The following is a 13,155-nucleotide window of genomic DNA, read 5'->3' as shown; positions in this document are numbered from 1 at the left end:
TGGACTATTTAAGTCCTTATCACCTTGTAAGGTATGAAATAAATTACTTAGTTCTTGAGTTGTCGGTCCAATTGTGGGTCATAGCCAGTTAGTCTCTCCCAGCAATTTTTGAAAATCATTAAAAGCTACAGTTGATCTCTCCTTATTTGTACTTTCTGTGGTTGTATATTTTGTAAACCTATCTTATATCCCAGGTAATTAAGATAATCTCTTTATATTTTTTTCAGGAGCAATTTATAATCCCCAACAAGACAAAATTTTCTTTATCTCTTTAAACATTTTTCCCCTAAGGTATCTGAGTCTGAATCAACTAGTAAGATATCATCCATATAATAGCAAATTATAGATTGAGGAAACTGTTCATGAATTTTTTTCTTTGGCTGTTGTACAAAATATTGACACAAAGTGTGGCTGTTTAACATCCCTTGTGGAAGAATTTTCCACTGATACCATTTAACAGGCTGGGAATTATTATAAGTAGGCATTGTGAAGGCAAATTTTTCTCTATTCTGACCTTCACTAAGTAGCTGATCTTGGGAAATTTCCATACCTCTAGCCTTATTTCATTGTTCTATGACCCTAGCTTCCTCTCCCCACCATGTTTTCCATTGTAACTGAGGACCAGCTTCCAATATTGCTGTAGTTAATCTTTTCAGTCTTGTGGAATGATTTTGTTGCCCATGAATTTAACATCTGCCTCACAAAGAGTGAATGCATGCCATATGAAACACCTGCTTCCTTAAATCTCCTCAAATCTAAAACTTCTACAGGATCCCAGTTATCTGCTACATAGTCTTGGGGGTATCTATCATTTGGTGGTCTTTCTTGTATGGTAACTGAATAAATTAAGGTTGGTTTTCTGATAACCTTGGGCTGCTCCTCTGTAGTTTCATAATGCAATGGTAAGGTAGGTTCTGCTCTAAATTCCTCTGTATGTAAATATTTTTCTTATTTTCCTTAGTAGTTCTTTCTAAAAATTGTATCTTATCCACCAATTTTTCATATTTGGCACCAATATCAAACCACTTTTTAAAGGATAAACATGAATTACTAAACTGATAATAATTATAATTGATATTATGTCAGTCCCAGGTAAGTTGATTATCACTTCATTTAAGTTTTCCATTTTCAAACCAAATATATATATAATTCCCCCCTTTACAGATTCCCAGGTGTCTTATCAGATCACAGTGATGACAGCAAAGAGGAAGCTGTGGGAGAGTAGCCAGCAGTTATGGTAGCAGTTGACTGTAGGGGGTGGCCAGGCAGCTGGACTAGCTCCAATCTACCTGGTGCTTGTGGTACACTACATGGGACCAGCCTGAGAGGAGAGTGGTGGGTGTTCCAGGAAGCCACCCCAGGCGCTTGTGCTGCACTGTGCAGGATGAGGGGAGGGAGAGGCCTGAGAAGCAGATGCAAGGGAGAAACATGGTATCTGATGGAAGCAACTCCTTAGTTGAGGTCCCCTTAATATCCCAGATAACTTTTTGTCAGGTTGATAAAAAACTAGCCAGCACATAACCTAAAGTCCTCTTAAAGGCCACACCCTCCAACACAATACTGCTCATTAGATTTTAACAGACGTTTGGAAGAAACGTATTCAAGCCACAATAACTCCCCAGTAAACACTGTCACACAGTTCTGAGTCACAGAGAATCCAGTTGCAAATAATTTGAGAATCAGTCTAAGAACACAGACCAGCTTGTCTGCATGTCTCTAGGGCAGAAGTTCTCAACCTATGGGTCATGACTCCTTTTGGAGTCACATACCAGATATTTACCTTACAATTCATAACAGTAGCAAAATTATAGTCATGGAGTAGCAATGAAATAACTTTATGGTTGGGAGTCACCACAACATGAGGAACTGTATTAAAGGTCACAGCACTAGGAAGGTTGAAAGTTGAAAACTGCTGTAGAGATAATCAACCTTCAGGAGATCATGGACAAGCCAATCAGCAGCATCAGTGACCAAAGTGTACAAGGAGAAAGGGCATCATGTGCTGGAATCAACGGCTCATTCACAGCCTCTCTTTGGAGCTCACAGAGGACGCCTGCCATGAAGACAGGCAGACACAGGGGCTTTGCAGAGGGAAGTGAGATTACCACGGCAGTTTACAAGCATGCTACTCCCTGCCTCTCAGCAGATGGGCTGTGTGGATGAGGACCCCCCAATGGAATCATTTCCAGAATACTCTTGTTGTGTTTTTCACCTCTTTTGATCACAAAACCAATACAGGCCTTCCTCCGAAAAGCCAGACCATACAGAAAAGCAAAAGCAGCTAACTCATTAAGAACTGTTTTCTCTATTCTGAGAGCCATGTTAGCAGCAGCATGTAATACAATCCCATCCTTTCTAAAAAGAAGAAGCCTTTAAAATCTGCATTACTATGCCGCAATCTATTTTTCCATTTATCAGGAAAATGACTTGGAGCCAGGTGGGGAGCTCCATGGGTAAAAATGCTTGCAGGACTATGTGATCACGTGAGCTCAGCTCCCAAAGAGTCATATAGACTGGGCACAGTTTGTCCTCTGACGACTACACACGTGCCACAGTACACAAACGCCATCCCACACAAATATGTATATACACATAGACACAAAATAAATAATCGCTAAAATATATTACTTCAGTGAAACAGTCTGTAAATAACTTTAATGTCTGTATGGTATTGTTTTATAGAAATATCTCATAATGTACTTAGTTCAGGGGTATATATTTGTACTGTTTGAAACTTCCCTTCTTATAATGTATGTCTTTGGCTTTGTGAACTCCTGAAGCAGACTTGGTGGAGAGGTAGTCTAGTCAAGCCAGCTCTCATACAGATGCATGAGTTCCTATTGCTAGATCAGGTCAGAGCATGTCTGGTGGCCTGAAAGTGCTGCCTCCCTGTTCCAGTTGTTAACTCTGCCTTGGAAAGCCATGCACCAGGGAACTCTGCTGTATAAGGCTGGATTCTATCATGGAATCATCCTAAAAAGCAGCTCTTCAAAACAAAAGTGCAATCATAGCTGGCAAACACTAAATGAGATATTCTTTGATAGTTAAGGATATTGTTAGTGAGGAAGGATATACATATACTATCTGTGTATATGCATAGACATGTAGATCTATTTTTTTTAAATGTGTTTGTTTTCTACAAAGGGTTAGTTTGGCCACTCGAGAATAACAAAAACCAACTCCAAAGAAGCCTTTTGACAAATGAATGATTAACCTGGCTCAAATATGACTGATGATTATGAGCGGACTATATCTCAAGCGTGCTCAGGGAAGTTAAGAACACAGAGGCTTATGCTGAGACGAGCAGACTCCAGCAAGCACCTGATTATCTGAACAATAAAGTGCTCACCTTAGCCCTTTCCCTTCATGTAAGCGATAACAGAACTCCTAATGGTGGATTTCTGTTTAGCTGGGATGTGTGAGAACAACTTGGAAGAAGGAGGTAAGGATGCAGAAAGAGGAATGGATGCACAAATAAAGATCACCCATGAGAAAAACTCCCAATGGGTGCTTGTGATCTCCAACTCTTTTTTTTTAATTTATTTTATTTATTATTACATTGTGTGTGTGTATGTGTGTGTGTGTGTGTGTGTGTGTGTGTGTGTGTGTGTGTGTGTGTAGAGGTCAGAGGGCGACTTTTGGGAGTTGGCTCTCTCCTTCCACCATTGGAACTACAGGTTGAACTCAGGTTGTCAGGCCTGGGTGGCAAACTCTTTTACCCCCTGAACCATGCCACTGGCCCTCCAAGTCTTTTTGTAGGTGACAGGAGTACATAACAATTCTCTTAAATCCATAAAATTGAGACATTCGTCTAAAGTCAAGAAAGGCAGCATGGGCGTCGTCAGCCATTTGTGGCTGACAGTTCACAAGACTGCTGGATGTGCTCGTCGTCCCGGAGGCAGGTGGTCAGCCCGTTCTGCAGTGCTAGTACAATGATGAGGAGAGCGTGGACTTTGGGGCCCATTGACATCCTCCTTCTGCCTCTTTGAAGCCATGTTGCTTGCAATTAGTCACATGGTCTTGTCTACATTGCTTCTCCATCTAAGAATGGTATTAAAAAAAATCTACCTAATGCGATTGTAGGGGACAGAAGGGTGGCACACAGTTATTTGCTCACTAATGGCTTCATCCTCCTTCACTCTGTTCTGTATTTCTGCAAGGCAGAGAGCTGTCATCTGGTAGGATCATGGGAAGGCCCTCTTGAGGCATGATGTTGCCTGATGGTTGTTTTGAGTGCCTGGGCTGAATGCAGCTCTTGGTGCAGGTTCAGGGAAAAAAGATACTTAGGTGCAGTGGTGACAGCATTGGTCGCTGGGACTCTTGCCTGTCTGGGAGCAGCGTTGTCTTCCTCATACACTTGACAGCCTCGTTTTCATCTGGATTGGCCACAGATTTTGAAGAGTCTGTAAACCAAGGCAGCAAGGAAGACCTAGGGCTAAGTCAGGCACCAGCCCTGCCTTGCATTTTTGCCTCTAATGAAAGCACCATTGACTTTTCCTTCCCTTTTAAGACCCTTTGGAAATCACTACTCTCTGGCAAGAAGCAGACTGCTTCCCTGTGGGATGTCCTCTGTCCCCACCCCTCATCTTCCTCGGGGCTTTTTTCCAACAACTATTCCCTTAAGTCTGACAATGAACATTGAGCTTTAGACCCTCCGGAGTGGTGGCTGCTGAACATCCCAGGCCACCCTAATTGCTGCTATATATGAACCCAGTGTATTTGTACAACCAGAGTTTTAGGGGAAAATGCCCTGGCTCCAGGAACCACAGCAGGCTATGTTCAGCCATTAATCTCAGGACACCAACTAAAGAGGCAAGGAGTGATGAAAAGCAGAGAGGTGATTTCATGAGCACACATTGGGAAGAACAATTTCATCTACAAGGTACTGATAGGAGCTTTAGGTTTAAACTGAGGAAGAATTGGGGCAAGAAGTAAGAATCCTGCATAAGTCATCAGATCTGGTCTCAGCTCCGACTCTGCAGGTGGGTCCTCTGTCAGCTTCAGGGGAAGGATCTGATTTGTATAAGATGGTGACTTCTGTTCGAGAGCATAGCCTCTCCCTCGTAGAGTGCTGCTCTCATTTGGCTGTGATCTACCTTGCCCACAAGCTATTGGTACTCCTGGCAGCTTTAGCAGGATGACTCTTTGTGCCTTCAGCCTCGAAGGGGCTCAGTTAGGTGCCGCTGGGTTTTAGACAGATTATCGAGGTTCTAGTGATTATCACACCTAATACAGAGCCGAGGAGGGGAGTGACCCAAAGTAAAGGAGGCAAGCAGAGGTGTTAGGTTTTCACATGATTGACGTTAGCTGTGCAGGCTCAAATGATTTTAGCAAAGCAGCGTCCGTGTGCCTGTTACATCAGGATGCATTTAGACAACGAGTCAGAAAGAGCACTCTGCCCTCTACTCTCAGACACTAGGAACAGTTGGACGGATCACTCGTAAGCAATCTCGCATCAGATAAAATGCCAACTTTACCCTTTGCCCTTCTTGGTCCATGACACACCACTTGCGATTTGTCCTTCTTCTTGCTTCATGAGAGGCTTACTCTCATCATTCTGGTCTTTACAGTTAAGTGTTCTCCAAGGACTGGAGCCAGGAGGAAGAGAACTGATAGCAGAGCTAATCTCTCAAGGTCCCCCTTAAGCAATCACAGATAATGTGGGAGGAGAACCTCCGGCAGCAATGGTTCTAATGCAATCTCTTCCCCACGTAAGTGGACCACTGCTGTGGAGATCGTTCTGTATAAATAAAACACTGATTGGCCAGTGGCCAGGCAGGAAGCATAGGTGGGACAAGGAGAGAGGAGAATTCTGGGAAGTGGAAGGCTGAGTCAGGGAGACACTGCCAGCCGCCCCCATGACAAGCAGCATGTGAAGATGCCGGTAAGCCACGATCCATGTGGCAAGGTATAGATTTATAGAAATGGGTTAATTTAAGATATAAGAACAGTTAACAAGAAGCCTGCCTCAGCCATACAGTTTGTAAGCAATATAAGTCTCTATGTTTACTTGGTTGGGTCTGAGCGGCTGTGGGACTGGCAGGTGACAGAGATTTGTCCTGACTGTGGGCCATGAAGGAAAACTCTAGCTACAGACCACCTGGACTAAGAACAAAAATCCAGATAGAGCTCGAACAAAGTTCTCAATTAGAAGCCTCTTTAATAAAAGATACTTTTGATCATTGGATCATATACAACTACTGAATCAATCTGTTCCTGTCTCTCTCTCTCCTACTCTCATACTTATCTGGGGATCATAACTAATTAGATAAAAAGGTTGTATCTTAGACCAGTGATTTTAACTGATCTAAGATATTAAGATTTAACATTTAACTGATTTAACATTGCCTCAGAATAACCTGAGGAGGGCTTGCTGGTGCGGACTGGTCAGTCTCCTCCTTGGTAGATGGTCACAAAAAGCCAAGAATTTTCCACTGATGGGACTGGAGAGAAGGCTCAGTGTTTAAGAGCACTAGATTCTGAGACCCACCCACCATCATCTGTAACTCCGGGTCCAGGGGATCTGACACCTTCTTCTGCAGGCACGGCACACATCTGGTGCCCAGACATGTATGCAGGCAAAACATCCATGCACCCTGGCAGAAGTGAATGCAATCCCTTCATGCAGAATTGCTATGAAGATCCAACAAACTTCCTAAAGTAGAAGGCAGAGTACAGTCTTGGCTTAACTTACTATACTTTCAGCCTCCAAATTTTATCTATTTAAGTCTAAAAGGATGATGATGATGATGGTGATAATCTACTTAGTCATCATTAATTATATTTTCTATTTTAAACATATAATGCATTGTGTTTCTATCCTTCAAATGTCTTGGATCGGTTAGATATCTCAGTGAGCTAAGCACTTCTGGCCAAGCCTGTTGATTTCAAGGATCTACGTGGGAGAAGGAGATAGCTGACTCCCACGGGCTGTCTTCTGACCTCATGCCATGGCCGGAGATGATGACCCAGCAAGGTCATCTGCGATCTTTTAGGAATCCTGTTTTACAGGTGAGGCACCATACCCTGTTTCCCTTCACATTGGGGTTCAGGCTGTGATACACGTGGCAGTCAGTCTTCTTGGATTCACATCCACACAATAAATAAATGTAATAAAACAACAACAACAAAGCATTCATAAAGTCTACTTATGAGGACTGAACAGTATTGAAATTTTTCTCGAGGTCTTAGGCCAGGGGAGCCACAGGGCATGAAAGGATCTTGCTTATTCACACGTAAGCTGTAATAACGGGGATGGGAAAATAATTTAGTGATAGAACATTTTCCCACCCTGCATGTCACCCTAAGTTCAGTACTGAAAAAACTTATTATAGCAAATATCCTATTGATGAAAACCACACAACTTTCATCTCAAAAGGAATAAGAGATAGTTTACTCTGGAGCCAAATTTGAGTGGCCATGGCCCAGGAAACCCCAGGTTACCCCGTGTTCCAGTGTGGAAACAGTTTCCTGGAGCTCTCATAGTAACAGAACAAAGAAGGCTATAAATCAAGGCATTTAAGGAATGTTCTGGTCCCTTCACTGCTGCAGCTCTACCCGGGAATACACTCACGCTTCAAGAGAGGCTTCGACCATCGTGTCGTCCACTGTAGCAAAATGACAGCCTGGTTGTGGTTGCATCCTAGCGAGAGCAAAGAAATCACCAACACTAACTCCTGTCAGCAGATCTGGAAGCTGATTAAAGATGGGCTTGTCATCTGGAAGCCTGTGACCATTCTTGGGCTAGATTCTGGAAAAACGCCTTGGCTCAGCAGAAGGGCAGGCATATAGGTATACGGAAGCAGAAGGGTACAGTCAGGGTTCAAATGCCCGAGAAGGTGACTTAGTTGAGAAGGGGGCAGAGTCGGAGCTGGCTTCTCTCAAAGGAGTCTAACTGCCACGTGTATCACAGCCCGAACCTGAAGGTGAAGGGGAACATGATAGAATTCCTCACCTGTGAAACAGGGTTCCTCAAGATCACAGATGACCCTGCTGGGTCATCATAGAAAGGAATGTCTGTTGGGACAGCCTATCTCACCATGGGCAAACAACTTCAGAGAGAAGAGACACCAGAAAAGAAACATGGGCTATGTGCTGAAACAATTTCCTCATTCCTCATCCCACCTCTAAAGGGTCATAGCCATCTTCTTCCCTGGTAGACCCCTCAATGTCCTGCAGGAGAGAGACTGCCCTTTACTGTGTACACTCATAAACACAGTCCCGGCTGTTGAAGGTCAGACTCCTGTCTCTTTCTGCTGCCTTAGAAACCTAACAGAATGTGTTCAAAAATAAGCTGATTCTCAAGGAACACATCCACAAGCTAAAGTCAGACAAGGCCACTGAGAAGAAGCTCCTGGCTGATGAGACTGAGGCCCACAGGTTGAGAGCTAAGGAAGCATGCAAGCTCTGTGAGGAGTACCTTCCATCCAAGAAGGAGGAGTTCGTCAAGACTGTGTCCAAGGAGGAAGAGACCAAGAAATAAAGTCGTCCTCATGCCTGTACATAGTGGCCTCAGTGTTACATCAGTCATTAACATAACAATCCTTAAAAAATGAATAAAATAAAAAATACAGTGGTGCAAACATTAAGTGGGCATTTATAACAGGCAGAGGAACCTCAACTGTAGGTCTCATAGGTTATGTGATAGCATTCTTTGCCCTTCCATTGGTGGAGAATGGAGTTGTGTAAAGTTAATATATTCCAAAGGCTTTTATCTGTTTAATCAGGACATTAGGTCTGATACAGAGGTGGACAAGGGATGGATCTTCAGGGGGATAAAAACAGCCCAGAAAAGGCCAAGTGGGGGGTGGCATACACCTTTAATCCCAGCACTGAGGAGGCAGCGGCAGGGGGATCTCTGAGTTTGAGGGCAGCCTGGTCTACAGAGCGAGTCCAGGACAGCCAGTCACAGCTAGCTACACAGAGAAACCTTGTCTCCAAAAACCAAAACCAAAACCAAAAAAAAAGCCCAAAAGAAATTAGGCTAGGATCAGCTTTCCAAATTTTCCTTAGTCATTTAGGTTTCCATTAGTCCATCAGCCTATGCAGGGCGCTTCTTTCCAGGAATTCTCATTTATCAAAATAAATTCTCATTTATTCTTATTCCTTACTAAGGAATATTATTCAAAACTCAAAAAGAAACAAGTTACTAAACCACAAAAAGACATGAAGGAAATTTGAATGTAAATTCCTGGCAAGAATGAGCCTATTGTAAAGAGACCCTTGTGTCTCTCCCTTTGCCTGTGAGGCTCTTAAAACAATGGAATCTCCCCATGAATCTGGGAGGAGGAAAGATGATGGTCCTGGAGACAGCCAGAGGAGGAGCTTGTCCTGGGAAGTAAGATTCACAGCCTCTCAGGATACCTTGCAGGAGAGCCTGGCCTTGCAGCAGAGACCGGACCTAAGTCAGTGGTCATGGGTGGGAAACCACACTATGGGAGCCTGCTCAGTTCTCTGTACGTTTTGCCTTCTATTGAAATTTCATTTAAAGTTCCTGGACAGTCACACCCACAAAAGCTGACTGAGTGATTAGAACATCAGTGAGTATAGAGTTGGAAACGTTGCAGAGCCAAACGTCCTGGGCTGTCTTGGCCCATGGAATGGCCATTCCCCCCCACCACCACACACACACACACACTTTTGTGTGTAACTTGACAGTTTTCTGGATTGCACAAGCAGAGCCCCTGGCTCCCACCAACCAAAAAGCTGAGAATTCCAGCCGGGCGGTGGTGGCGCACGCCTTTAATCCCAGCACTTGGGAGGCAGAGGCAGGTGGATCTTTGTGAGTTCAAGGCCAGCCTGGTCTAGATGAGCGAGATCCAGGAAAGGCGCAAAGCTGCACAGAGAAACCCTGTCTTGAAAAACCTAAAAAAAAAAAAAAAAAGCTGAGAATTCCACTAGATAGCACATGCCAAGGACAGAGGTCTTCCACTTCGTTGTAACCTGCCTACCCAATTTACTTGTGGGAAATATTTTTTCCCCTATCAAAGGTAGGTTGTCAGCAAAGGGCCAATATTCCATAAATCTCCCCCATTTTGTAAAACTTGTACCTTAATCTTCTCATCTTCCCCACCTTAAATAATTTTCATGCAAAATTGAAATCTCACCTATCTGGTGAAATTTTTGTTTCAGCAAAGCCTCCCTCTTATTCCTTCATCCATGGTGACATGGAAGGGTTAACTACCCTCTTCCCTTCATTTCTTTTGCACAGATTCTTTTCAAACTAGCCAATCATGAGAGACTGTAAGGTTGGACCTCACACAATGGAGAAAAGGCATAGTCACCACCTGCCTTAGAATGAAAACTCGGTGAACTGAATTCATGCTTCCGGGTGCTTCTTAGCCTGGCCTGGGTTGACATCCTTTTTGTAAAAAATGAATTGCCTTGCTGTGTGACAACTTGCCCTCTTTCTTTGTTTGGCACTGGTAATATCTGTTCCCATCACACCCACCAATGCATCTGAAAAGTGCACTGATTTATAAGCTGCTTGTTCTATTATGGTAAAAACTTCCTAAGACAGGACCATTTTGGAGTATAATATTTGGAGTCTGTGGATCATGATCACCTACATTTGGCTCCAGAACAAACTATCTCTTACCCCTTGGAGGTGAGAGCTGTGCTTTTTCCATTGTCAGTTATGGTGCCTGACATGCCCCCATACCCCAGGACAATCTACTTTTCACCAGAAGAGGCACCCAGATTGGATCTGGTAACAACATGGACCCCTTGTACCCAACCATCTGGCATCACCTGCTTGGGTGGATGTTGATGATTTTGTTCTAGGGATCAGACCTCTTTTGATTTGGCTGATGTCCTGTTAATTTATTCTGATCTGGTTGTTTAAGATTGCTATTGGAGTTACTAAGAGTCAGAGCCTGGGCCATGACATTACAAAATGATTCAGGTTTGGCCCCCCAGCCTTCCTAAGCCAATGAAACAAATAAGTAATAATACAAAAAAACAAAACAAAACAACAACAACAAAAAAAACAATTAAGAGAGGTTTATTCAATGTGACCACATTTGAAAGAGGTACAATGTAACTTAGCAACACTTTACTAAACCCCCAGTCCATCTTGGGGGGTCCCAACACAGGTAAGGATTAAAAAGAAGGTGAGAGATACACATAATTAAAATGTTCTGGTCATGGTGTGGTCCTGCCCATTATCAACCATTACTGTTTGGGCTTCATTCTCATCATGTGATGTGATCTGACAAGTTGTTAGAACTGTGTGAAATCTCTTTCTAGGAAAACAATTCAGCCTCTGGCTAGCACCATGCTTCCAGTGTTCTCCCTCTCCCACTATGATATTGCTGGGGAAATTCTGATTCCTGTGTTCCATTGTTTCAACAGTCCAAGAATTATATGGAAGGATCCCAAAGGCCTCTTTAGAATACCCTCCTTCCTGCCAGGCCAGTTACACTTCCCCACTCTTCATTGAAACATCTCAGTGTTGAACTGGAATATGCCTGCCTTAGTTAGTTTTTTACTGCCATGATAAATCACCATGACCAATGCAACTTATGGAAGAAAGAGTTCATGGTGGGAGGGTGCTACAGTTTCAGAGGGTGAGTCCATGACCATCCTGGTGGGGAGCATGGCAGCAGGCATGGTGCTGGAGCAGTAACGGAAGCTTATTTCTTGACTCACAAGCATGATACAGAGAGAGTTAACTGGAAATGGCCTGGGTTTTTGAATCTCAAAGCCTGGCCCCATACTTCCTCCAAGAAGGCCACACCTCCTAATCCTTCCTAAACAATTCCACAACTGGAGACCAAGAATTCAAATACGAGTCTTTGGGGGCCATTATCACTCAAACCACCCACAATGGCTGTGTCTGAAGCAAATATTTATAAACTGAATACAAGTATGAATCAAAGTTAGACGACATTTGGCTGCTACTGTCAGGGAACCTTGCATAAGAACCATTTCTGCATAATTACTTGGTTTTTCAGTTACTCTTGCTGATTTGAGACAAGGTCCTAACACAAAGCCTATGTTAAACTCTAACTTACAGTTCTCCTGTTTCAGCTTCCCAAGTGCTGGGGTTACAAGCAAGTGCTACCATGCCCAGGGTGACTTCACTTCAAATAACACTTCTCCTTTGTTTCTGAACAATGTTCTCTAAAGACATTGGTTATTAACCATTTGGCAGTCTGTTATCTATTGTCCCTTGTCCCCAGGATAAGATTTGTCTATGGTATTATTTGATCTCACATGGGTGTGTGTGGGGGGGGTGTCATTGGCAGGTATTATGAAGCTAATGCTAATAAAGTCTTTATGGCCAGTTTAAAGCAACTAAGATATAGAAGGAGCGGCATATATGCTGTGAAATGTTAGCACTGATTAATTATAAGGCTTCATAAAAACACAATTATGAAAAGCAAATACTTTTGCAGAATGTTAACTGACCATAGTTACAAAGTTTTGGAAAAGAAATCAACAAGACTGAAAATAATTTGAAAATGAAGTATTTCTTTATAGGCTTATCAATATCTAAAACTACTTACTTATTATTAGGAGGCACTGATTTGGGCATACAGTTTTAGAGCCTGTATAATTATTTTTCCTAAAGAGAATAATCATAGTACAATTTGGAATACACAAACTTAAAACTTGGAGAATGTTAGCATCATCATCAATTCTATTTTAGAGGACAACATCTTGGTAAAGTGTTTTCCTAAGGTTTGCATCTTAAAGGCTTAAACGTCGAAAAGAACTAGCAATAGTTAGCGCTAGTACATAGAAAAACTATACAGAAGTCTTACAAAACAAAATTTACAAAATCGGGTAATTAATTGCCTTGTAATTGCAATTGTTATTGCCTTGTAATTTCTATAACTTCAAAATTATACTCACATTGAGATGAGAACTCGAGACATAAGCACAACACTTTTAAACAACTCAGCAGGTCAAAATAGTCAAAACGCTATGCCGAAAGTGGATAGCACAAAGTTGGTTTTCACAAGAAAACTTTTGTTTTCCTTTTAGCAAGATGTCTCATACATGCATAAACCATCATTTCTAGTTACCAGAAGATAGGTCTTCACAAGAGACTGGGACAAAAAGGGAAGAAGGGTGCACTGTGCCCTTTTCAAAGGACAACTGATAGATTCAAAATAAACTTCAGATTCCTTTAATCAAAATAAAAAGTGG

The 13,155-nt window shown here is 42.6% G+C and overlaps 1 pseudogene; it reads left to right on the top strand.

The window, feature by feature from the left end:
* The first annotated feature begins 6,960 nt into the window (after positions 1–6,960).
* On the top strand, positions 6,961–8,482 carry LOC128106682 (60S ribosomal protein L19-like; annotated as a pseudogene).
* The last annotated feature ends 4,673 nt before the right edge of the window (positions 8,483–13,155 follow it).

The sequence above is a fragment of the Peromyscus californicus genome, unplaced genomic scaffold (genome assembly GCF_007827085.1).
Source record: "Peromyscus californicus insignis strain IS unplaced genomic scaffold, ASM782708v3 Scaffold_9__1_contigs__length_137607984, whole genome shotgun sequence".
Lineage (NCBI taxonomy): Eukaryota > Metazoa > Chordata > Mammalia > Rodentia > Cricetidae > Peromyscus > Peromyscus californicus.
This window is presented reverse-complemented; position numbering and strand designations above follow the sequence as displayed.